At 41.0% G+C, this 24,646-nt stretch overlaps 1 long non-coding RNA gene across 1 annotated transcript; it reads right to left on the bottom strand.

The window, feature by feature from the left end:
- Positions 1 to 11,243: 11,243 nt before the first annotated feature.
- Positions 11,244 to 15,971, bottom strand: LOC307174202. Its single transcript, XR_013823960.1, has 4 exons — positions 15,879 to 15,971; positions 13,645 to 13,700; positions 12,397 to 12,491; positions 11,244 to 12,293 (listed from the first exon to the last, which is right to left on the bottom strand). It is a non-coding gene; the product is annotated as an uncharacterized lncRNA (long non-coding RNA).
- Between the last annotated feature and the right edge of the window lie 8,675 nt (positions 15,972 to 24,646).

Genomic DNA, 24,646 nt, shown 5'->3' with positions numbered 1-24,646 from the left:
CCATAGTGACGTTAACATCAACACTGTTATTTAAAGTGATAGTGCCACAACTCTACATCCCCTTTCTTCCAGATGGGATGTAAATAAACTTAACAGCCCACACAACAAAACTGGAACAAAACACGTACTGAAATTATCTTATTATCAGGCCATCCACCACGGAACAAAAGGTGACACAGAACATAAAAAGTATGGTAGAGTATGGGCAAACAAAGTTAGTTCAGTTAACGAAGGGACACCTGGTTATCATTTCCATATCTTAATTTTAGTTTAGTTTTTTAGCCAAGTACTGACATAGTCCTGATAACGCTGATTAGGTTGGCTAACTCTGCCTGCTCGAGTCACCACCAACTGTCTCTCAGATGAGTCAGCAGTATTGACCACTGGTGTGATACTAGGAGGTGTAGGTGGTGGGTTGGCATTTTGGGCAGTCTCTCTATCAGGTACTGGTGAGGTGGACCTCAGTGGCATGTCCTCCTCAGAGCTTGCCGTTGGGTTTTCATCAACCCGGAGGAGATGTCGCCTGTTCCTGATATATTTCTTTCCCTGTGATGCTATTACATAGCTATTAGGCTGCTGAGCTGGGCCTTCCACTCTTGCCACTTGATCAAAACCACGTTCATTGTGCACTCTGACTGTTTGACCTGGTCTTAGTGCAGAGAGGCGGTGAGCACTGCGGTCATGATACACTTTCCCCCTCATTCTGTGTTTGGAGATGGCAGCAGTCACATTGACTTGGATAGCAGGCCTGAGCATGTCTGTGGTTGCTGGCAGGAAGGTCCTGGTTTGCCTGGACATGAGTCGCTGAGCAGCGGAAGGGAGCCCATCACGGGGAATGTTGCGAGTGTGGAGAATGGCTGCTTGGATGTCTGTGCCATCACGGTGGCACTTCTCCAGCAGGTGCTTAGCAGATCTCACTGCACGCTCAGCCAGACCGTTAGATTGTGGGTAATAAGGACTGCTGCGGATGTGTTTAAAGTCCCATGCTTGTGAAAAGTCTGCAAAGTCCCTTCCAGTGAACTGGGTCCCATTATCAGTCATGAGGGAGTGGGGCACACCATGTGTTGCAAAGTGTCGCTTAAGCTTCGCAATGACCGTGTTGCTGGTCATGTTGGGGAGGTAATCCAGCTCGAACCACCCTGAGTAGGAGTCCACCAGGACTAGATGCATTTTGGCACGCCACTCAAATATATCAGCTGCAGTAAATGACCATGGCAGTTCAGGGATGTCATGGAGGTGCATTGGTTCCTTTGTGTGGTGTGCTGTCAAAGCGTTGCATGCAGCACACCGAGACACCTCTCTTTCGATATCTGTGTACATTGAGGTCCAGTACATAGTCTCTCGAGCTCTGCGTTTGGTGGCTTCAATCCCGGGATGGCCCTGGTGTAGCTGGCCGACATAAAACGTTTGCAGTGCTGCAGGTATTACTAACCTTTGCCCACGCAGGAGCAGTCCATCCTCTAACGTCAACTCTTCCTTCATGGAGAAGAACGGTCGCAACTGTTGCGGCAGCTCCTTGGAGGTGCTGGGCCAGCCATGCACGATGACTTCAGATAGCTGTTGGCAGGTGACGTCACTCTTTACTGCATTTCGTAATTCATCTGTACGACGTGAGGAGAGCACCTGGACAGTCATCACTTCTAGTAAGTCATCAGTAAGTGGGGGCTCAGACTCAGGTAAGTGTGCACGTGACAACGCGTCTGCCACAAACAGTTCCTTGCCACGCTTATACATCACATCCAAGTCGTAACGTTGCAATTTTAACATCATACCCTGCAGGCGTGGTGATGCGGTGTGCAGTGGTTTCCTCAGGATAGTTATAAGGGGCTGATGATCCGTTTCAGCAGTAACGGGGCGGCCATAGATGAAATCATGAAATTTTTTAGCTGCAAACACCAGTGCTAACATTTCTTTTTCAATCTGAGCATACCTGGACTCAGTTGGTGTGAGGGCACGTGATGCGAATGCCACCGGCCTCCCGTCTTGGAGGCACACCGCCCCAAGACCGTGTTGGGAGGCGTCTGCTGATATAACCACTGGCTTTGATGTGTCAAAAAATTGCAGCACAGGGGGATTAGTCAGTGCCTGCTTCAGTTTGCTGAAAGCCGCATCATGGGCGTCATGCCAGTGCCACTCCACGTCGTGGTGTATCAGCTGTCTCAGAGGGCCAGTCATGTCACTGTACTGGGAAATGAATTTGGATAGATAGTTTGTCATGCCCAGAAACTGCTGTAAAGCCTGTTTGTCCTGTGGCTTCTCCATCTCGCAGACGGCTTTGATCTTTTCCGGGTCTGGCTTAACACCATCAGCGGTTAACAGGTGTCCTACATAGTGTACACAGTTGACTCTGAATTTGCACTTGTCAGGATTGAGCTTTACGTTGATGGCACGGATCCTGTTCAAAACCTGTGTTAGGCGTTCATCATGTTCTAGTAATGTACGTCCCCAGATGAGGATGTCATCGACCATGATCTCGCAAGGTTGTCCAGCAAATAACTGTTCCATCACATTTTGGAAGACCTCACTGCCTGTGCATATGCCGTATGGCATTCTCAGGAACCTATATCGGCCATGAGGTGACATGAATGTTGTGAGCTTGGAGGATGCGCGGTCAAGGGGTATTTGCCAAAACCCACACTTGGCATCTAAGGTGCTAAATATTTTTGCACCGGGCATGTCCGCAATGATTTGGTCAATTGATTTGAGCGGATGACGGGGTCTGAGGAGGGCCCGGTTTAGATGCACTGGGTCGATGCAAAGTCGCACTGTTCCATCTTTTTTTTCCGCTGCAACCATGGCAGACACCCATTCTGTTGCGTCGTTTTCTGGTATAATTACACCAAGGGCCGTCATTCGGTCCAGCTCCGCCTTGACCTTATCTTTCATGGCAATGGGGATCCTGCGGGGAGCACATATTGTGGGGGCAACAGTGTCATCTAGTCTCATATGATATATCACAGGTAATTTACCTATGACATTAGTGTCAAAAAGGTCTTTGTACTCCAGTATTTCTGGAGCTTCTTGTTGCAGCATGTGGACGTCAGGTCCGAGGTGTATGAGACCAATAGCAATACTGTCTTGTAGTCCCAGTATGGGTTTTACACCCCTATTGACCACATGAAACTTGAACTGTCCCTGTGTACAATGCAGTGTTACAGTGCCATCAGTTTTGATTGACTCACCTCCATAAGCCACTAGATTGACCTTTTCATTTGGATCCACATGCACTGTGTGGTCAACTGCATGTAGCAGTTTTCTGGGCAGCACATTACATTTGGCACCAGTGTCCACTTTTACCTTCAGTTGTCCATTTCCGTTCTTCATTGCGAGCGTGGCGAAGATTTCCCCCTTCTGTGCGGGTGTGAGTATTGTGTCACAGTAGAAAGTATCAACCATTTGATTGTCTGGTTCAGTGGTCAATTCATTTACTCTACCCATTTCTCTTCTTCTGTATGGAGTGGGGGCTTTGGGGCGAACTGTGGCCTGCGCTGGTGCAGAGCGACAACACCTAGCAAAGTGATTAAGTTTTCCACAGTTATTGCATGTCTTGTTGAGTGCAAAGCATTTGCTGCGGTCAGGTGAGTGTTGGCCATTACAATTGCCACAGCAAGCCTTCTGAATTGAGCACACTTCAGCTTCCTTATGAAGTTCCTTAGAGCTTTTCTCCGACTGTTCATGGAGCATGCTAATGCTAACTGCCAGTTCAAGGGTGAGATTCTTTTCACGTAATAGTTGTTTGCGGAGGGTGTCGCTCTGTATCCCACAGACGATACGATCCCTGATCAATTCATCACGGAGCGCGCCAAAATCGCATTTCTCCGCCAGTATTTTCAGAGTGGAGACATACGCCTGAATAGACTCACCGGGTCCCTGACTAGCGGTGTTAAAAACATGCCTGTCCATAATGACGTTTTTCGCTGCCAAACATAATTCAGCAAACTTTACCAGTAGAGTCTCTGGTTCTTCGTGACTTTCCCCCTCTCCATAAACAAAGGATTCCGACTTTTCAACAGCCTCCGGGCCGGCTAGGTTCAGTAGCGTGTAGGCTTGAACTTTCTTAGATTTATCCGACAGTCCTGCGTTGCAGTAGATTATCCATTCTTTCTCAAATTTCCGCCAGTTGTCGGCAATGTTGTTGTCAAAAACTAGTGGATCGATACGACGGAGTCCTTGAGCCATTATCAGACACTTCTGACACCATGTAGAGTGTCGAGTAATACACATGTAACTCGCGTGAGTGTAGACACTAGACTGACTTTATTTACGTTACCCGCTTCATCCAAACAGGGGTTGCCATAGTGACGTTAACATCAACACTGATATTTAATAAGAGGTTTATTGGGCAACACGGGAGCCTTCAGGGATGAAGGAAAGGAAAGGGTCAAGACGCCCGACTCTTTTAGTGCAATGGGAGTGTGTGTTGCGGCGGCGAACACACACACACACACACACACACACACACACACAAAAACACAGTAGCAGAGAAAAGGATATAACGCCGGATAGCGCAGCAGGAACGGCGACTGAAGGTGGCGCGGCCAGCGGCTTCAGGTGCAGAGGCTCGTCCCGCTGAAGAGCTTTCTCAGACGGCGCGGCTTCTTCCTCTCGGGATCCAGCGATGCGTGAGCTTCGCTGAAGAGATGAAAAATAAGATTTTATCAGCCTTTGAGCCATATTTATAGGCCCAAGCCACGCCCGTTTTGGCGGGACGTGACGTAATGGGCGCAAAGCGCCCTCATTGGATCTGACGTCACGAAGGGCCTCTCTCAATAGGCTGCTGCAGTTGCCGCAGAGCAGCCAATGGGCGCGCGAGCCGTCTCGCCTATGTCTGCATGCTGCCGCAACGTGTTTTACAATATTACAAAATTAAGGATAATTTCTGGCTTCAATATCTTGTGGAAAAGAGTTTTTCCCCTAGCGTATGCTATTACGCAATACGAGAGACCTCTCGTAAGAGAACAACAATAAATATACAGACAGTTTTGACACAGAGCGCTGAGGCACAAAAGCTAACGCGAGTAACGCAACTGATGTGCTTTTATCTCTTCCGTCACCCGCCCGTCACGGGCTCATACTTTCCATTGGACTAGTTGACATACGTGCTTCAGACGTAATCACGCGGAGGCGTTCCCAAAGCGTCATCGACGCATCGCGAGTTCTCTCGAAAGGGAACTAGAGTTTGTTCGCATTTCATGGAGAGAGAGCACGATTGCATACAGAAAGGCCTTAAAAACTGCTAGATCTGCTTATTTTTCAAACCTCTTAGAAGAAAACAATCAAAACCCTAGGTATTTATTTGAAACAGTGGCTAAATTAACGAGAAATAAAGCTTAACCCCAGACGTTTCCAAGCAGCACAGCAGTAATGACTTTATGAACTTCTTTACTTATAAAGATTGATAATAAATTATATGCAGTATCTGCATCAGACAGTGCATTGTCTAGTCTCCTTGAGGACAAATTCGATTCATTCATTGCTATATGTAGAGTTGTGGCACTATCACTTTAAATATCAGTGTTGATGTTAACGTCACTATGGCAACCCCTGTTTGGATGAAGCCGGTAACGTAAATAAAGTCAGTCTAGTGTCTACACTCACGCGAGTTACATGTGTATTACTCGACACTCTACATGGTGTCAGAAGTGTCTGATAATGGCTCAAGGACTCCGTCGTATCGATCCACTAGTTTTTGACGACAACATTGCCGACAACTGGCGGAAATTTGAGAAAGAATGGATAATCTACTGCAACGCAGGACTGTCGGATAAATCTAAGAAAGTTCAAGCCTACACGCTACTGAACCTAGCCGGCCCGGAGGCTGTTGAAAAGTCGGAATCCTTTGTTTATGGAGAGGGGGAAAGTCACGAAGAACCAGAGACTCTACTGGTAAAGTTTGCTGAATTATGTTTGGCAGCGAAAAACGTCATTATGGACAGGCATGTTTTTAACACCGCTAGTCAGGGACCCGGTGAGTCTATTCAGGCGTATGTCTCCACTCTGAAAATACTGGCGGAGAAATGCGATTTTGGCGCGCTCCGTGATGAATTGATCAGGGATCGTATCGTCTGTGGGATACAGAGCGACACCCTCCGCAAACAACTATTACGTGAAAAGAATCTCACCCTTGAACTGGCAGTTAGCATTAGCATGCTCCATGAACAGTCGGAGAAAAGCTCTAAGGAACTTCATAAGGAAGCTGAAGTGTGCTCAATTCAGAAGGCTTGCTGTGGCAATTGTAATGGCCAACACTCACCTGACCGCAGCAAATGCTTTGCACTCAACAAGACATGCAATAACTGTGGAAAACTTAATCACTTTGCTAGGTGTTGTCGCTCTGCACCAGCGCAGGCCACAGTTCGCCCCAAAGCCCCCACTCCATACAGAAGAAGAGAAATGGGTAGAGTAAATGAATTGACCACTGAACCAGACAATCAAATGGTTGATACTTTCTACTGTGACACAATACTCACACCCGCACAGAAGGGGGAAATCTTCGCCACGCTCGCAATGAAGAACGGAAATGGACAACTGAAGGTAAAAGTGGACACTGGTGCCAAATGTAATGTGCTGCCCAGAAAACTGCTACATGCAGTTGACCACACAGTGCATGTGGATCCAAATGAAAAGGTCAATCTAGTGGCTTATGGAGGTGAGTCAATCAAAACTGATGGCACTGTAACACTGCATTGTACACAGGGACAGTTCAAGTTTCATGTGGTCAATAGGGGTGTAAAACCCATACTGGGACTACAAGACAGTATTGCTATTGGTCTCATACACCTCGGACCTGACGTCCACATGCTGCAACAAGAAGCTCCAGAAATACTGGAGTACAAAGACCTTTTTGACACTAATGTCATAGGTAAATTACCTGTGATATATCATATGAGACTAGATGACACTGTTGCCCCCACAATATGTGCTCCCCGCAGGATCCCCATTGCCATGAAAGATAAGGTCAAGGCGGAGCTGGACCGAATGACGGCCCTTGGTGTAATTATACCAGAAAACGACGCAACAGAATGGGTGTCTGCCATGGTTGCAGCGGAAAAAAAAGATGGAACAGTGCGACTTTGCATCGACCCAGTGCATCTAAACCGGGCCCTCCTCAGACCCCGTCATCCGCTCAAATCAATTGACCAAATCATTGCGGACATGCCCGGTGCAAAAATATTTAGCACCTTAGATGCCAAGTGTGGGTTTTGGCAAATACCCCTTGACCGCGCATCCTCCAAGCTCACAACATTCATGTCACCTCATGGCCGATATAGGTTCCTGAGAATGCCATACGGCATATGCACAGGCAGTGAGGTCTTCCAAAATGTGATGGAACAGTTATTTGCTGGACAACCTTGCGAGATCGTGGTCGATGACATCCTCATCTGGGGACGTACATTACTAGAACATGATGAACGCCTAACACAGGTTTTGAACAGGATCCGTGCCATCAACCTAAAGCTCAATCCTGACAAGTGCAAATTCAGAGTCAACTGTGTACACTATGTAGGACACCTGTTAACCGCTGATGGTGTTAAGCCAGACCCGGAAAAGATCAAAGCCGTCTGCGAGATGGAGAAGCCACAGGACAAACAGGCTTTACAGCAGTTTCTGGGCATGACAAACTATCTATCCAAATTCATTTCCCAGTACAGTGACATGACTGGCCCTCTGAGACAGCTGATACACCACGACGTGGAGTGGCACTGGCATGACGCCCATGATGCGGCTTTCAGCAAACTGAAGCAGGCACTGACTAATCCCCCTGTGCTGCAATTTTTTGACACATCAAAGCCAGTGGTTATATCAGCAGACGCCTCCCAACACGGTCTTGGGGCGGTGTGCCTCCAAGACGGGAGGCCGGTGGCATTCGCATCACGTGCCCTCACACCAACTGAGTCCAGGTATGCTCAGATTGAAAAAGAAATGTTAGCACTGGTGTTTGCAGCTAAAAAATTTCATGATTTCATCTATGGCCGCCCCGTTACTGCTGAAACGGATCATCAGCCCCTTATAACTATCCTGAGGAAACCACTGCACACCGCATCACCACGCCTGCAGGGTATGATGTTAAAATTGCAACGTTACGACTTGGATGTGATGTATAAGCGTGGCAAGGAACTGTTTGTGGCAGACGCGTTGTCACGTGCACACTTACCTGAGTCTGAGCCCCCACTTACTGATGACTTACTAGAAGTGATGACTGTCCAGGTGCTCTCCTCACGTCGTACAGATGAATTACGAAATGCAGTAAAGAGTGACGTCACCTGCCAACAGCTATCTGAAGTCATCGTGCATGGCTGGCCCAGCACCTCCAAGGAGCTGCCGCAACAGTTGCGACCGTTCTTCTCCATGAAGGAAGAGTTGACGTTAGAGGATGGACTGCTCCTGCGTGGGCAAAGGTTAGTAATACCTGCAGCACTGCAAACGTTTTATGTCGGCCAGCTACACCAGGGCCATCCCGGGATTGAAGCCACCAAACGCAGAGCTCGAGAGACTATGTACTGGACCTCAATGTACACAGATATCGAAAGAGAGGTGTCTCGGTGTGCTGCATGCAACGCTTTGACAGCACACCACACAAAGGAACCAATGCACCTCCATGACATCCCTGAACTGCCATGGTCATTTACTGCAGCTGATATATTTGAGTGGCGTGCCAAAATGCATCTAGTCCTGGTGGACTCCTACTCAGGGTGGTTCGAGCTGGATTACCTCCCCAACATGACCAGCAACACGGTCATTGCGAAGCTTAAGCGACACTTTGCAACACATGGTGTGCCCCACTCCCTCATGACTGATAATGGGACCCAGTTCACTGGAAGGGACTTTGCAGACTTTTCACAAGCATGGGACTTTAAACACATCCGCAGCAGTCCTTATTACCCACAATCTAACGGTCTGGCTGAGCGTGCAGTGAGATCTGCTAAGCACCTGCTGGAGAAGTGCCACCGTGATGGCACAGACATCCAAGCAGCCATTCTCCACACTCGCAACATTCCCCGTGATGGGCTCCCTTCCGCTGCTCAGCGACTCATGTCCAGGCAAACCAGGACCTTCCTGCCAGCAACCACAGACATGCTCAGGCCTGCTATCCAAGTCAATGTGACTGCTGCCATCTCCAAACACAGAATGAGGGGGAAAGTGTATCATGACCGCAGTGCTCACCGCCTCTCTGCACTAAGACCAGGTCAAACAGTCAGAGTGCACAATGAACGTGGTTTTGATCAAGTGGCAAGAGTGGAAGGCCCAGCTCAGCAGCCTAATAGCTATGTAATAGCATCACAGGGAAAGAAATATATCAGGAACAGGCGACATCTCCTCCGGGTTGATGAAAACCCAACGGCAAGCTCTGAGGAGGACATGCCACTGAGGTCCACCTCACCAGTACCTGATAGAGAGACTGCCCAAAATGCCAACCCACCACCTACACCTCCTAGTATCACACCAGTGGTCAATACTGCTGACTCATCTGAGAGACAGTTGGTGGTGACTCGAGCAGGCAGAGTTAGCCAACCTAATCAGCGTTATCAGGACTATGTCAGTACTTGGCTAAAAAACTAAACTAAAATCAAGATATGGAAATGATAACCAGGTGTCCCTTCGTTAACTGAACTAACTTTGTTTGCCCATACTCTACCATACTTTTTATGTTCTGTGTCACCTTTTGTTCCGTGGTGGATGGCCTGATAATAAGATAATTTCAGTACGTGTTTTGTTCCAGTTTTGTTGTGTGGGCTGTTAAGTTTATTTACATCCCATCTGGAAGAAAGGGGATGTAGAGTTGTGGCACTATCACTTTAAATATCAGTGTTGATGTTAACGTCACTATGGCAACCCCTGTTTGGATGAAGCGGGTAACGTAAATAAAGTCAGTCTAGTGTCTACACTCACGCGAGTTACATGTGTATTACTCGACACTCTACACTATAGGAGAGGAAGAATTTTCTAAACTCGTTAAATCTAAATGGACATCATATATGTTAGAGTAGACCCCATACTGACTAAGCTATTGAAAGAGACCCTTCCAGAGGTAATATCCTCTTCTTAAAATCATTAATTCATCTTTGTCATTAGGAGGATACCAAAAACTTTTAAGCTGGCTATTATCAAACCGCTTGTTAAAACATCGCAACTTGAATTAGTCAATTACAGGCTGATCTCGAATCTACCTTTTCTGTCAAAGATACTAGAAAAGGCAGCATCCTCACAACTACTGTATGTTTCTTTTCAGAAAGAAATGGTATCAGCAAGGAATTCCAGTCAGGATTTAGACCGTTTAAAGCTGATCGTAGACTCTATGCTGAAAATACGAATTAGAATTCCTATTAATATTAGAGTTCCAATGCATGGAAAAACAAGTCACATTTAAAATAATTATTGAAGAATTGTTAAACGTTAAAAATATATTATAAAAAATATATATATTATTAAAATTGTATTATTAATTTGTTTTCATTTTATTAAATTTGAAATGATTTTCACTTCCTAACTAAAACGTATTGCTGACAAATGGGTAAAACCCGTTTGAAGGATAGTGGCAAAGATTTAAAAATGATCCTTAATTTGTATTTGGGGGCTGCACTGTGATCCTTAAATGGGGTCTGATTAAAATATGTCTTCTGATTAAAATGTGGTCTGATTAAAATATGTCTTTACACTGAATGATATTTTAGTTGGTGTCTTCTGTAAATCATGTTTAAAATGTATGATAATCATTATTTTTTGCTCAGCAAAATATAAAATTAAACAGGACACATTCTAATGTAAGGGGGAATATTTAAAAAATCTGTATTAAAATGTAATTTTGATGATCCTTGAAACCCCCTTTTCGTCTTTCCCCCTTTTGAAACCCCCTTTTGGGTCTTTGACCCAATCACAAAATATATTTATTGCCAGTAAAACTAAGGTCTCATTTTAATTTGACTTAAAATAATTAATGATCATTCTTTAAAGTAGCATTCTGCTGTTGGAGAGTGTTGTATTATAAACTACAGCAGTGCTCAGTGCATTAAATCATTAACCAGATTAACAATCAATCAATTAATTAAACTATTGCCAAAAAATGACTAAAATGCCATCCGAATTCGACAAATACAGTAATACATTTTCTTGTCCCTAATAGTCATAAACATAATGCAGGGAAAACTGTAATTTGAACTGCAGCAGTGCTAAACTGCTCACTGCATCATAATTAACAACACACAAACAATCAATGTATGAATCAAACTCACTAAGACTGCCGTCAGTTTCTTTTCCATGCATCATTTTATTATATCCCTGTATGTGGGTACAGTTAAATCAATCATATAAAACGAATGGGATCATGTCGCTGGTGGTGGGAACAAGGCTTCAGTCATGGGAAAAAGCTTGTTGACGAACATTTTTTTGTCATACTGTTCATTAACAAAATTAAAACTGTGAACCCAGCACCGTTCTCCCTCACCATTCCAGACCCTGCAAAAACTAATTTCCCCATCTGACCATAAAAATGAACATTTGTGAGCAACATCTTGCAGCTAAAATAAAAAAGCATACACAATAAACAGCATGAAAGGCTTTTCAGACCAAATCAAGTTAAACTCTTTGTTGTAATTAAACAAGTAGGCTACATCAAGATATTTTGAACTCCCACAACCACAAGGTACAGATGATACAGAACAGACATATATAGATGGACATAAATGATAGAATAAGATTAATCTACCATCACTATTTATTTACTGACTCATAAATTTGATACTTTTAACTTATCATTTATTTGTTTATTATGGTTAATTTACCTAAAAAAAGAATATTGTAATTGTCTGATTGACACTTGAAAATATTAAACTGACTGATTCAAATTTGATACTTCAATCATAACCAATAATACCCCTGATGTATATGAGTATATGATTGCTGTTCAGATGTCATTATTTTAGATGACCAGATATTTGATACTGTCAGCAACAGATGTGTATAGCTGGAGGCTAAATGAAGTGGAAACCCAGAGCATCAATTTGAGATCCGCATCTTCCCAAAATGCCGCAACACCTTCCAGACTTCACATCAACATTTACAGGCGCACCAATGCCATCACACATAACAGATAACGTCTTTTTTTCACCACTGATTTTGAGAACCACAAATTCTAGACCCGCACATCTGGTATGATCAATATTTGGCCACAGTGTTAAATCAACAATTTTATCACTTCCGCAAAATTCAAATTTTTGTTGATTCCTTCCTGCTTCATTACCAAGTTTCGCCATTTGGCCAGTGTTAAAAATCACCTGGATTGTGTTCAGTGTCCCCTGGAAAGCACAAATGTATGTGAATCAACTAGCTAAATAAAAACAATTTGATTCAAATAGGAATCAAAGAAGATAAATTAGAATAAAAACAATCTTTACACACCTTGCCGTAAGTTATGCTGATCTCTGAAATGAGGCTGGAAATGCATGTAAAGTAGAATTCATCACCTCCGATCCCACCCACAATCACATCTTGTTCTGAGAAAGGAATTAATAGAGAGAGAGAGAAAAAAAAAACACATTTTTGCTACAAATTGCTACAACTTGAATATGGTGGTCAGTCCTGCTTTAAAGGGGTTTAAATATGATGAGAAAGGAATTTAATAACTGAACTGACTCACAACTGCATTTTTAGTAATTGTTTGAACAGAACCGCACTGGACAACTAGTTGTCTGTCAGTCAAACAACAGGTCAGCCACACTGCACACATGCATGTCTCTCTGTGTTGTATGTTTTCATTTAGGGGTCCAGTAACTCACAGAAACTGAGATATAGCCTAAGCTGTTTGTCATCCGAAAGTTTTAGATCCAGTCACTGTCTCCCACTGGACACTCTCCCATCATTTTTGCTAAACTCTACACTTACAAATGTTGAGAACAAACAATAGAATAAAAAGTACTTTTTGACAAAGTTTCTGTACGCACACACGGTGGACAATTGTTATCCCTGTTCCAAAAGAGAAGTCTATTAATATCGCATTAATATGGATGGTAGTTGGGAAGTTTCTATATTCCCTCATAGAAAAGAGCGCAAAAGACTGTCACAGCCAATAAAGAAATATTTAATAATGAAAGTCGGTATGTGTTGAAAGAGGTAAAGACATTTAGGCAGAATAACCAACCGAGCTAATGTGACACAAGTGATAAAGGCAGAGAGGCCAACTTACACAACTTGGATTTATCCACAAGCGATTGAAAAAAGCTTGCAAATAAAGTATTGTAAGGATTTGTATACCTTTTTTTTTTTACATTGATAAAAGACCCCAAGGTATTTCAAACCATCAGAAGCAATATTTTAAGGGTAATAGTGATCATGGAGTTTTTTTAGTTTCAGAGTTTACAAAAAAAGTTCACAGTTTATTTATTGTAGACCCAAATTAAGATTAGTTCACTGGTTTAAGTGCCATTTTGTCAAGCGAGAAAAAAAAAAAAAAACCTTGACCTCATGTTGCAGGAGGCACAGCTGTGCTATACTGTATGTCAGAGCACTGCCCACAAGGCTATTGCTACCACATCATGCACCTCTAATCCTACCACTCAAATACTGTAAATTTGCAATTGGGTGAAAAGGGGACTAAAAACCATTAAATACAAAAGTATACAGCAATGAGGGAATCCTTGCGGCACATACCAGGACACCGAGATCCTCCTAGGGCTGCAACTTTGATTGACTTGGATTCCATGGCTCTAATAAATAAAATAAATGGGGGAAAAAAGATTAAATTGATAAATTGTCATCTTTATTATTCTAAAATTATTATGGCAAGTTTTTCATTTAAATTTAATTCAGGTATCAGGTTAGCAGGTACAAATAAAACGTTGACATTTTATTAATTTACTTTCATTCATTTTTTTCTTTTAGATACCATTTAACTGTGTTCATTTTATTAGTTCTCAAAAAAAAAAAAAAAAAAAAAAAAACACCCTTAAGAATATTTATATGTGATCTTGTTTTTAAAAATATCCAAGGTAACACTCTGGAATACTGTTCCTTCATTAATGAATAACTACATGGGAACAAATGAGTAACGCAATATTAATACGCTATTAACTAATATTAACAACAAGAAACTCTGATAAACAAATTAGTAAGTAATAGTGCTCAGTCGAATGTGGTAGTAATGTGGAAGTATTAGCTAACCAATAACCATTTTTTCATACCTACCAGAGAGCAACCAAGAACGTCTATTTACAGGTTCATAATTTATGTGAATAATGTATGTTTAATTCTAAAGTCAAGGCAATGGTAACCCACTAGTAATGAATAAAGTATTACCAAATCCTTCAGAAGGAACAGCCTGGTCTCGTTGTTAAAACGCAGGAATTAATAGTAACTTTCAAAGACACAAAACATTTTTGTATTTTGTATGAGGTACAGAGAAGAATTGAAGTTATTAATCCATGAAAGTTAATGTTAATCCGGCTTCGAATTTTAAACAATTAAAGAAATGTTATTCATTCACTTGTTTAACATTATCATCCGAGACGAGTTTGCAGCAGAAGTCACGAACGGAGCGAAATTTTATTATTTCTTACTGAGTAGGTGAGTAAATTTAATAAATGCGACTGAATATGTCATTAATATGAAAATTGAATACAATAGACTCAAAACATTAATGCCACGATTTTTATATTCATAAATAGGAATATGTACAAATTTGTATGTCGGTAAAGTTCATTCCTAGATATAGGGATCCTAATTATCCTAGTTATTATATTCCTAGTAGTTCATACATAAATTATTTACGTTTTAGTGCTGTCAATACGTCAATATTATACGTTTTAGTGCTGTCAATACGTCAATATTTTACGTTTTTGTGCTGTCAATACGTCAATTTTACACGTTTTAGAGTGTATGAATACGTAAGTAAATGTAGCCTACGTGTGGTAGAACTACACTTTACGTAAAAATACACTCATATTCTCTTGAGATCATGTTGCAAGGAATTACACATTTTCCAGAACAGTATTCTAAAGTAAAAAGCATGATATCTCTAAAGACCAAAGTCATTGTAAGCTTTGGAGGTTTTTGTAAGGTTTTAGATAGTAATTTCTTGCAATGGATTTGAGTCATTAGTGGGTTACCAGGATATTCACTTATACTGTTTTTCAAATAATTAGTAATTCCTTTGGAAGGATGTAGGAACACTTGAGTCAATACTATCCAAAACTTTACAAAAACCCCAAAAGCTCAATGACATCAGTCAATACTAGAGAGTTATCATGTTTTTCAATTGAGAATAATGTTCCAAATAATTAGTAATGCCTTCTGAAGGATTTGGTAATACTTGAATAATTACCAGTGGGTTACCATGACCTTCCATTTAGAATTAATTATACATTAGTATACATTTAATTATGCATTATTCACATTAATTATGAACCTGTAGTAGTTCTTAGTAGTCCTCTGGGAGGGACAGTGTCAAAAAATAGTAGGCTACTTATTGATTAGCTAATAGTGAATTACCACATTCAACTGAGCACTATTATTTACTAATTCGTTAATCATAATTTCTTGTTAGTTAATAGTAGTTAATAGAGTGTTAATAGTGCATTAGGTACTATTTTGTTGTTATGTGTAGCATGTGTGTTATTCATTAATGACGCAGAACAGTTTTCTAAAACAGTGTTACTAAATCCAATAAAGACATATTTCCTTCAGTCAATCCATTGATATTTCTTTGTTTTTATTTAATTTTAAATGAATCTATATAAAATTCTATTTTCTCTTCTATTTTCTATTTTTTCAATTTGCATTTGATTATTATAATGATGTTTGAATCTGCACTGAAATGTTGTAGTTGAGGTCTAAACCGCTCATAATTTTTTGGTTACTATTTACATGTTCATAAAGTCTTGACTCACCTGGAGTTTCTGTGTCTTTGGTATGTAAAGAGATGTTGTCTTCTGAAGCCCACTGCGTTTCTCTAGTGATATTTATACTCCCATTACTTATGTGGAAAAAAATTCTACAGAAATTCACCAGAAATATGTATACACACACACACACACACACACACACACACACACACACACACACACACACACACACACACACAGAGGTTCAACTGATGCCTCAGTTGATGACTCAACCTCACAGTGAAAGCCCAACAAATTAATTCAATATTGCAACTTTATTGTTTGTTGCATAATTGCTTGTTAAATATTATTATTATTATTATTATTTTACTGTGGCTCTTTTGGAAAAACGCATTAACCAAATTCTGCTCACCAAGGCTGCATTTATTTGATTAAAAGCAATAAAAAAAACAGTAATATTGTGAAATATTATGACAATTTAAAATGACTGTTTTCTATTTTAATATATTTTAAAATGTAATTTATTCATCAGATGAAAGCTGAATTTTCAACATTATTACTCCAGTCTTCAGTGTCACATGATCCTTCATAAATCATTCTAATATTTTATGCTCAAAAAACATTCATTATTAATATCAATGTTGAAAACAGTTGTGTACAATTTTTTTTCTAAATTCTTTGATGAATAGAAAGTTCAAAAGAACAGCATTTATTTAAAATATAATTTTTTCTAACATTATAAATGTCTTTACTGTAACTTTTGATGAGTTTAACTCATCCATGATGAATGAAAGTATTGATTTAATTTATTTATTTTCCCCAAAAATAAAATTAAAATTCTTACTGACCCCAAACTTTTGAAGGGTAGTGTTTAATGTTACAAAAGCTTTCCATTTCAGATAAATGCTGTTCTTTTGAAATTTCTATTCATCATAGCGTCATGAAATAAAAATGTAAAAAACTGTTTTCAACATTGATAATAATCATAAATGTTTCTTGAGCATCAAATCATCATATTAGAATGATTTCTGAAGGATCATGTGACACTGAAGACTGGAGTAATGATGCAGAAAATTCAGCTTTGATCACAGGAATAAATTACACTTAACTGTATATTCACATAGAAAACAGCTGTTTTAAATTGTAATAATATTTCACAATATGACTGTTTTTGTTTGTATTTTTAATCAAATAAATGCAGCCTTTGTGAGCAGAAGAGACTTCTTTTAAAAACATTAAAAATCTTACCGATCTAAATCTTTTGACCGGTAGTGTATATATTAAAAAAAATGTCTCTTTGGTCAAAAAAGGTTCCCAACCCCTGGACTAGACATTTTTTTTGTGTGTGTAAGGGATAATATATTTGAAATAATGACTATGATTGATTGATTGAATGATAAAACAATGTACGATTGAATATATGTATGATATCATGTGCACAAACATATATGTGACCCTGGACCACAAAACCAGTCTTATGGGTAACTTTTTTAAAATTTAGATTTATACATCATCTGAAAGCTGAATACATACTCTTTCCATTGATGTATGGTTTGTTAGGATAGGACAATATTTGTCCGAGATACAACTATTTAAAAATCTGGAATCTGAGGGTGCAGAAAAATTTAAACATTGAGAAAATCGCCTTTAAAGTTGTCCATTTCTATTGGCGATAGTGCTGCATCCATTCACAAAAATAAATGTTTTAAATATTTAAGGTGGGAAATTTACTAAATATCTTCATGAAACATGATCTTTACTTAATATCCTAATGATTTTCGGCATAAAAGAAAAATCTATCATTTTGACCCATACAATGTTTTGTTGGCTATTGCCACAAATATACCCGTGCAACATAAGACTGGTTTTGTGATCCAGGGTCACATATAATCAATTAACCTATATATAAAAGTTTGGTCCGATCTATATTGGAGGCTGCTATTGTGTGCGTACCCTAAGATAAAATCCTGCAGGCGCCCCTGATCAGAAATATTGTGGATAATCTGTTTATTGATGGTGACATCATGAAGTATCCTATTTGTGACGAATTCAGAGTTCAGAGTTGATCTGATTTTTTTTTTTTTTTTTTTTAAACCATTGTTGCGATTCATACGCTGATTCTTGATGTCTGTGTGAGTATGATCATATCAAAACATTTTCTGTATAACAACTTTATAAAATCTTTCAGAGTATCACAGCACAATTTTTGGCAAAAGATTGGCATGCACAATTAGAAACTTATAGGCCTAATTAACGACTTCACTTTAACGAGATTCACTTTTTACAGTGAATGTGTTTGTTAGTTAAAATTCAGGAAATATATTTGAAATAACTGCATTTCTCTTTAAAAAAAATTATGAAGATTTCTGTAAAAGTCTTTTGCTCTTTATTTAAATTAGGATATTTTACATTCATTTTATGGTTTTATGTATGGCAGCCATTGCTGACAGTTTTTTTATTTTTTTTTTTTTTCAGTGAATGTGTTTGATCGTAATAATTCAGGAAATATCTGCAAATATAACAGTGTTTTTTTCTGTAAAACATTTAACGAAAATTGTATTTTCTTTATTTTCTTTACTTTATTTTTACGGTTTTAAGCCAGTTTTACAGCCAGTTGCTAGTTCACATTCCAGGCTGTCTCTCTCCCCACGCGTGTTCACATGATGTATTCAGGTAGGTGTAGGCTATTCTACAGAAATCCACCTGAAATTGGCCAATCTCATGAAATTCTGTACATCTGGGGTGTTTCCGAAAAGTATCGTTAGCCAACTATTTCGAAACAAACTGACAGAATGCTATCTGTGCACGCGATCTGAGTTGAACATGATAAGCGCTGATAAGCATATGGTTGCGCGCCTCAACTGCTATATACACAGACATAGCCTATATCAAAAAGACAAGGCAAGACAAGTTTATTTATATAGCACATTTCTACACTATCGCAATTAAAGTGCTTTACACAGAAAGGAATTAAAATAATCACAAAATAAAAGCAAGGAAAATTAGAGTAAAAAAATGCCATAGATAAACTTCTCATCTAGCAAAACACCAGTGTATCATATTTTTCACAACTCCCAGTTTTACTGTGAGATTTTCCCATGGTGATTGCACTGTGTCTGGTGTCTGCGACACGCCTAAGAAATCTATTGGGCGTCTCCAATAGACACGATTTTCCCCTAAAATCGGAGAGGAGGAGGCTACTCCACCACAGACCCAGGTCATCAGCATGCTTTCTCTCTCAGTTTCCCCAATTAAGTAATTTATCTGTCACGGGTGGTTGCTGGCAGACAGATGAGGAACACGGATACGATTAAGTACAAAGGTTTATTTACAATAGTTCCAACAGAGTGGCGAACGGAGAGCAACACACACACACACACACACACACACACACACACACACACACACACACACACACTTAACATAGACGATACCAGACACTGAACTGAAACACAACTGGACATATACAGGTGTTAATGATGGTGACTGATGAGTGTACAGCCTATGGGGTTCCATTTGTTCCAAAATTATGTCGACATGCGCTCCCCTGCTGTCGTCTTCCATGTCTATGTGTCTGTTCACACTGTTTATGTCCATGTCTGTCTGTCTATGCTGTGTGTCGTCTTCCATGTGTGTCTGTTCACTGTTTAAATGTCCATGTCTGTCTGTCTATGCCAGGGGTGGGCAAACTACGGCCCGGGCCACATACGGCCCGTTAGGCTGTTTAATGCGGCCCGTCGAGTATTTAAAAAAATTGTCTCAAGATCGCATTCATTTTGCCTTTTTCTTGCAATACTTTGCGTTATGTATATGTATATGTATATGTATATATATGTATATATATATACAGGCCCGGAGTGGGTAATCGGGAGAATCGGGAGTATTCCCGGTGGGCCGCTTCACTTTTGGGCCGGTCGAGGAATTTTTTTTTATTATTTTTTTTTACATTTCAATGTCACATTAGTTACATTAGGATACACACGTTCCGCATTCTGCCACCACAGCGCGCAACTCAGCATGGGTTGTACCATGTGAGGGAGTTCTCCCCTCCCCTCCTATAGAAATGGTTGGGTCCAGCCCGTCTTTTCAAAACGTTAGGTGTGTTCGACATCGGCTGCGGCTGGATGCACCCGATCGGCGAGAGTAGCCGCGTGCAGGCAGGGAGGAGCTGCAAACGGAGACGTGAAGTCGGACACTTTCTGGTTCCCGTAGTGACCGCTCACGTGGTGTTTGCATACTTTACCACAGCTGAAGTGAAATAAATGCAATATTTGCCAAATAATGTTTCAGAGACATTTTCATTCAATACTTTATATACTGCTTCTTCACACAGCGTCTGTTTGAACAAGAATAAAGTTCAACCTTCAACATAAGCTACTATCAATGAAGTGGAGTCTACGTTTTTTAATCAGTTTTATTTTGATAAACATGACACAATATAACATCGCAACTACATGAAAAGAGTGTTTACTGTTATAAAAAACTGATTTGTTGTGCGCTTTAGAGGAACTAAAGGTGTTTGAATAAACACGAAACACACGTGATCGTTGTCATGCAATGGATCTGGCCAATCGTGGAACAGCTGTGTCGTCATCAGCCCTCGTGAAGCCCAGTGCAGCCGCTCTTGAGAAGCTGCGCTGGCTGAGTTCTCCGGCTACTCTCGAATCGGTCTCGCGGTACTTTGATGGCATACGTCACAGTCACGTGGCGTCGGCGCTGTATCAAGTCGGACAAAATTTCTAACCGGCATGCACTGCTTCAAGTCAGCCGCCGATCGGTCTGCGCAGAGCTGCATGAAGTCGAACAAGCCTGTTTTCTCAGGGAGGCTACCGCGGCTCCGCCGGCGCCTACTGATAGCTGGGCCGGCCGTAACGGTACGCGTCAGGGAGGATGGATGGGAGGAAGAGGCCAGGAGGTAAGCTATGGAAGCTTTGTTTCCGCCACAGAATAAAACATTTTAAAAGATAATTGCGACTTTTTATCTCGAGTTTACATCTGGCAATTCTGACTTTTTTTCTCAGAATTGCGAGATATAAAGTCAGAATTGCCTGAAATAAAGTCGCAATTGCGTGTTAAAAAGTCAGAATTGTGAGATATTAAGTCAGAATTGCCTGAAATAAAGTTGCAATTGCGTGTTATAAAGAATTGTGAGATATAGAGTCAGAATTGCGTGATATAAAGTCGCAATTGCTTCTTATAAAGTCAGAATTGCAAGATGTAAAATCATAACTGCCTGAAATAAAGTCGCAATTGCTTATAAAGTCAGAACTGCCAGATATAGAGTCAGAATTGTGTGATATAAAATCATAAAACGTGTTATAAAGTCAGAATTGCAAATTATAAAGTCAGAATTGTGTGAAATAAAGTCGCAATTGCTTATAAAGTCAGAACTGCAAGATATAAAGTCAGAATTGTGTGATATAAAGTAGCAATTGCGTGTTATAAAGTCAGAATTGCGAAATATAAAGTCAGAATTGCGAAATATAACGTCAGAATTGTGTGAAAAAGTTGCAATTGCTTCTTATGCTTCTTATAAAGTCTAAGTGAATTATTATTTAACCTTTACATTATTTGTTAACCCATGGTATTAATACTAACTACACAATAGTACGAGCTGAACTGTTGCTTCATTTATCCAATTTTAAAAAAGTGCTAATTTGGAATTCCACCATGGAAAAAGTGGGCTGGTCTTGGGCCTGAAACTCCCGGGCTGAAAAGTGGCCCCACTCCGGCCCTGTATATATATATATTGCGTTGCATATATTTGACAATCGGAATATCAGATATTTCATGCCATAGCTAACAAATGTAAAAAAGGAAAAATGACATAAAAGCAGATCATCATTCATTCAGCGCTGTTGTGGCTACGGTGTGTCACGTAACAAGCAATGACGCATCACCATGGAAACCAAACAGACAGCGACTTAAGCGCATAGACTTGTTGCGCGTTAATGTTTTTTCCTTTTTTGGAAACTCACAGAAAAAAAAAAAAAAAAAGTTTGGTAAACGCTTGCACACCTGTTTAGTTTTTCCTTTGATTTGTCTTCTTTCCTCCTCTGGATTTGTGGATGTATCCTGACTGATTCCGTTTACCGACCTTTATCGCCTGGCTTTCAACTACGCTCCCCTGTCTGCCATGTACAGAACCCGGTTTTGTTCATTAAATGTTCTGATCTGCCTTTGCTTTTTATGTTTTATTGTATTATTATTAAAATAAATTTGTATATTCGTTTATTTTGTTTTTTTTTCCACAAATGTATGACTTTTGGAAAAGAAAATGGATTGCCATATGCAGTTTTAATAAAGTTGAATTAACGTAACCTTCTGTCATTTTTACTCTTCTAAGTGTACACTTGCAGACCTGTGTTTTGTTTCTAATTTACTGTTAGGCCCATTAAATAATAATAAGGATAAACAATGTTTAAAAAGTATAGGCTATAATTATCTAACATCTGACTAATTAAAAATTAACCTCAAAACATAATATGCTAAATGGAGGATATCTAGCATAGTCAGAATGTCGTCTCTCAGTTGTTGGCAACGTAAATGTGTTTGCTCAGCCCGATCTCATGAAAGTGCGAATACCACGAATTGTATTTGTAGTGCTTATGATAGGCAGTTTTCGCATGCATATGATACGCACTTTATGGCGTGTAATAGGCACGCACTCCGCACCCCTAATCCTAACCAAGAGGTTTACAGTGCGTAGCATATGCACGCAAAAAAACATTTTTGGCGTATAAATGGCATGAGAAATAAAATTTGTGGTCTAGATACGCACTTTCATGAGATCGTGTTTCATAATCTGCTACTGGGCCGGCCCTCTGTCAAATTTTAAAACCCAGTGTGGCCCTTGAGACAAAAAGTTTGCCCACCCCTGGTCTATGCTATGTGTCGTCTTCCATGTGTATGTGTCTGTTTACTGTCTATGTCTATGTGATTGCCCACATGACTTGACTTTTGTCTTTGTCAACTCAACTTACTCCTGTCATCTGTCCTTGTCGTTTGACTGTGTCGTCTTGCTGTGTCAATGCTGCATGTGTCATGACTATGTGTTGTTTCACTCTGTCGTTGCTATGCGTCGTTTCCCTCTGTCATTACCATGGTCGTTACCATGTGTCGTCTTCTCTCTTGCTTCAATATTGTTGATTTGTGTCGTTGCTATGCGCCGTGTCACTCTGTCATTACCATGGTCGTTACCATGTGTCGTCTTCTCTCTCTTGCTTCATATTGTTGATTTGTGTTGTAGCTATGTGTCGTTGCTATGCGCCGTGTCACTCTGTCGTTGCTTTATGTTGTTTCACTCTGTCGTTAGCACGTTAGACGACACATAGTAACGACCATGGTAATGACAGAGGGAAACGACGCATAGTCATGAGTCATGACACATGCAGCATTGACACAGCAAGACGACACAGTCAAACGACAAGGACAGATGACAGGAGTAAGTTGAGTTGACAAAGACAAAAGTTAAGTCATGTGGGCAATCACATAGACATAGACAGTAAACAGACACATAGACATGGAAGACGACACATAGCATAGACAGACAGACATGGACATAAACAGTGAACAGACACATAGACATGGAAGACGACACATAGCATAGACAGATAGCATGTCGACATAATTTTGGCACAAATGGAACCCCATATTCAGCTGAATGTGATTAGTGTCCGTGACAACAAATGAGTGACGAAGGCAGGTGATGACAAAACATAATGAGTGGATGCCTGGATGGCGAAGGGATGGCACAGACAGGCAGATGAAGGTTCTGGGGGTGGACAGACGACCACGAGAAGGACAAACAACAAGGTCCAGGGTGGTGATGAAGGTGGAGTGAGCAGGGGCTGATGGATCTTCATCCAGGCCACAGCCAGGGTGGTGCCTCACGGCGGCATTGACAGAGGGAGGAGCCATGGAGGAATGCTGGTGAGGGCCGCCATGGGGATGACCAGAGACGATGACGGCTAGGATGGAGCCCACCGTGCAGCTGATGAGCCGAGGTGGTGGAGAGATGGTGAAGATCTGGGCGGCTATGACAGAGCGAGGTGGGGATCCGGAGGTCTGAGGGCGAGTTGGAGCGACCGAGGGCGGAGGAGGAGCCAGAGGCAGGGTGGAGGACCAGAGAGAAGCGGATGTCCGCAAGTCCGCAGCGGAGGTGAAGCAAAGTCTGACCTCGGTGGAGCCGACGTCCCGAGGGAGTCCGGCGAGACCGAATGGCCAATGGTCCACGCAGAGGTCGGGGGTGTAAGGAGCGCAGGTGCGGGAGCCAGGGCGACAGGTCAAGGCAGAGTGTAACACACAGCCTCGGGCTCCTCATGCCCAAGACAGGTCTGAGGGGGAACTATGATAGTATCATCCTTTTAACGCTTAAGGGTATTTTACCATGAATGGTGTCAGTGGCAGCACTGGTCAATGCATTGAATCAATGCCATTGGTCTCTATTAAGTGAAGCATCAGCTTCAGCGTTACCCATGCGACTCATTGCTGGTCAGCTGAGCCTTGAAAAGTGGAGCTCAAAGATAAAAAAGTTAAAATAATTAACACCTTGTTTCATTATATCTATCTTTTGAATGTGAATGTGTTCGGTGAATGAACGGTTCAATGACTCAAAGACAGTCCGTTTGCCGCCACGTTTGGCGTAACAATGTAACTGCACGCTGAGTGACAGCCTGTCTATGCGCAGAGACAAAGCCGATGATACTGGTGAAATATCAGCAGAAAGCCTCTTGTCCAGACAGATTTGAGGATCGGAAATAACTGTTGTAAAAATCTAAATTATAAACGCAACCCTTTGTTTTTGCCCACCA

Source organism: Squalius cephalus, assembly GCF_949319135.1.
Source record: "Squalius cephalus genome assembly, chromosome: 1".
NCBI classification, from domain to species: domain Eukaryota; kingdom Metazoa; phylum Chordata; class Actinopteri; order Cypriniformes; family Leuciscidae; genus Squalius; species Squalius cephalus.
Note: the sequence above shows the minus strand (reverse complement) of the source record. Positions and strands in the feature narration are given on the sequence as shown.